Genomic DNA, 3,639 nt, shown 5'->3' on the forward strand with positions numbered 1-3,639 from the left:
CTAACTTGCCTCGCTTCCTGAATCGAATGACGCCCTTCCAAGGCGACACCTTCAGGAGAACCATATCCCCGACTTGGAATTCCAAGTCGGATCGACGCTTGTCGGCATAACTTTTCTGCCAACTCTGAGCAGTCTGAAACCTGCTCCGGACCTGCTGGATCCTCTCGGTCGTCTTGAGCACCACTTCGGTGCTCCTCATGACTCTCTGGCCAACCTCACCCCAGCATATCGGGGTCCTGCACCTCCGACCGTACAACATCTCAAATGGGGGACGGTCAATACTCGCGTGGTAGCTGTTGTTGTATGAGAACTCGGCCAAGGGAAGATAGGTATCCCAGCTACCACCGAAATCCAACATGCATGCCCGCAACATATCCTCCAAAGTCTGGATGGTCCGCTCGCTTTGACCATCCGTCTGCGGGTGAAAGGCGGTGCTAAAATGCAAACGAGTGCCCAACTCGTCATGAAATCTCTTCCAAAATCTGGAAGTAAAACGCACATCCCTGTCCGAGATAACCAAAACTGGCACCCCGTGCCGCGCCACGATCTCCCTGATATAGATGTCGGCCAATTTCTCGGCCGATATGCTTTCCTGAATCAGGATAAAGTGAGCACTCTTGGTCAATCGATCCACAATGACCCAAATCGAATCCACTCCACGCGCGGTCCTAGGAAGCTTCGTGATAAAATCCATCGTGATATCTTCCCATTTCCACAGTGGAATATCCAACGGCTGCATCTAGCCATGCGGTCTCTGATGTTCGGCCTTGACCTTCCTGCAGGTCAAGCACCGCTCAACGTACCATGCCACATCCCGCTTCATGCAGGGCCACCAATAATCTAGACGAAGATCCCTATACATCTTCGTCGCCCCGGGATGAATAGAGAAGCGGGACTTATGCGCTTCCTCCATCAAGATCTGGCGTACACCCCCATGGTACGGCACCCACACCCTACGGTGTAGTGTCAAAAGTCCTCGGCTATCATAATCGAAGGAGGAAACCTGACCCACCACACGCTCGCTCTTCCGATGTTCCTCCTTGATAGCCTCCTGTTGAGCCTCCCGAATCTGCTCCAACAGGGGAGTCGCTACGGTCATCCTCATGCAGATATTCCTGATCGGCGCCGCCTTGCGGCTGAGCACATCGGCCACCACGTTGGCCTTCCCTGGGTGGTAGAGGATCTCGCAATCATAATCCTTTACCACGTCCAACCACCGACGCTGCCTCATATTCAGATTCGGCTGATTCATGAGGTACCTCAAACTCTTGTGGTCCGTGTAGATGGTACATCGAACCCCATAGAGGTAATGCCACCAAATCTTGAGGGAAAAAACCACCGCCCCCAACTCCAAATCATGCGTCGGGTAGTTCGCCTCGTGAGGCTTGAGCTGCCTCGAAGCGTAGGCAATGACATGCCCCCTCTGCATCAGTACCGCGCCCAACCCAGAAATGGACACGTCGCAGTATACCACAAAATCCTCTACGCCCTCTGGCAGGGCTAAGATCGGCGCCTCGCACAGTCTCTGTCTCAGCGTCTCAAATGCAGCCTGCTGCTCGGGTCCCCATCGAAAGAGCATGGCTTTCTTCGTCAGTCGCGTCAGGGGTACGACTATCTTGGAGAAATCCTGAATAAATCTCCGATAGTAGCCTGCTAATCCCAGGAAACTCCGAATCTCAGATGGAGACTTCGGAACCTCCCATCTCATCACGGCCTCGACCTTGGCCGGATCGAACAGAATCCCGTTCTGGTTGACAAGGTGTCCGAGAAATTGCACCTCGCGCAACCAAAACTCACACTTGGAGAACTTGGCATACAATCTCTCCCTCCTCAAGGTCTCCAACACCTCTCTCAGATGCTCCTCATGCTCCTCCTGAGTCTTGGAATAAACCAAGATGTTATCGATAAAGACTATCACAGACCGATCCAGCATCGGTCTGCATACGCGGTTCATGAGGTCCATGAACGCGGCAGGAGCATTGGTGAGCCCAAACGGCATCACCACAAACTCATAGTGGCCATAGCGCGTCCGAAATGCGGTCTTCTGCGTATCCTCCTCCCTGACCCTCATCTGATGATAACCCGAACGCAAATCAATCTTGGAGAACCAAGATGCTCCCTGAAGCTGGTCAAAGAGGTCATCAATCCTCGGGAGCGGGTAACGGTTCTTCACCGTTACCTTGTTCAGCTCCCGGTAATCTATACACATCCGATGCGACCCGTCCTTCTTCTTCACGAACAAAATCGGGGCTCCCCAGGGTGAACTGCTCGGTCGAATGAATCCCTTGTCTAACAGCTCCTGCAGCTGTGTAGACAACTCCTGCATCTCAGGAGGAGCCAACCGATACGGTGCCTTGGCTATCGGAGCCGCACCAGGAACGAGGTTAATCCTAAACTCAACCTGTCGCTCCGGAGGTATCCCAGGAAGCTCCTCTGGAAAAACATCTGCGAATTCCCGCACCACCGGAACCTCGCTCACTGTCGCCTTACCCGCCTCCTGGGTATCCATCACGTAAGCGACATATCCTGCGCATCCCTGCTGAAGGTAGCGTCTCGCCCTTGCTGCTGAACATACTGCGGGTCCACACTGCGGCCTCTCGCTATGAATCACTAACTCTCCCCCGCTTAAGGTCCTGACCCGCACTAGCTGCTGCGCGCAATCTATCACCGCCCCATTAGGGCTCAACCAATCCATGCCTATAATCACCTTGTTCCCGCGCAACGGAATGGGAACCAAGTCTACCAAGTAGCGCTCCTTAAACAAACGCAATACGCAATCTCGAAACACCATCGATGCTCGCACCGATCGATCATCAGCAATCTCTACCTCTAAAGGGCAATCTAACTCGCTCGAAGTCTCATGAAACTTCTTGCTAAGCGCAAGGGAAACAAATGATCGGGATGCACCCGAGTCGAACAACACCTGAACTGGGATGCCGTTCACATGGAACGATCCTAATGCATACATATACATACGGAGCACATATCAATATCATAACATCATAAAAATAAAATAGAGGGAAAGAATCATACCCGTCACCACATCGGGTGCGGCGCGTGCCTCCTCGGTAGTCAACTGAAATGCTCGGCTCCTCACCACCGGAGCCTCTGCCTTGCCCTGCCGGCCATCCGTGATCCGCAGGGTCGCTGGAGTTGGCGCCTTCACCGACGCTGAAACTGTCAACTGGGGGCAATTGGCCTTCTTGTGGCCCCTCTGGTTGCAGTGGAAACATAGCAACTCTGATGTCTGAATAACTGCTGCCGGAGCAGTGCAATCCCTGCTAAAGTGCCCAGGGTTGCCTCACTTGTAGCAGCCTGATGATCCCAACCGGTACGCTCCCTCGTGCGTCTTGCCGCATTTCCTGCAGCGTCCCCGTCCCTGTTGGCCTTTCGGCCCCGCATCTAATCCCTTGGGCTTCTTCCCCGAAGCCCCTCCGGTCTGACCCTCCTCTGATTTCCGTTTCCGGATGTGCTCCAAATCTATCTCCCTCTCCCTCGCCCTAGCGATCATGGAGTCCAAGGTGGGGCAAGCTGAAAAACTAACGTGTTTCTGGATATCAGCCCGGAGCATGTCGTGATAGCGGGTCCTCCTCATATCCTTGTCACCAGCATACTGGGGCACCAACAAAGCCCTCTCCC

Source organism: Lactuca serriola, chromosome 5 (genome assembly GCF_051521515.1).
Source record: "Lactuca serriola cultivar US96UC23 chromosome 5, Lser_US96UC23_V15, whole genome shotgun sequence".
Classification (NCBI taxonomy): Eukaryota; Viridiplantae; Streptophyta; class Magnoliopsida; order Asterales; family Asteraceae; genus Lactuca; species Lactuca serriola.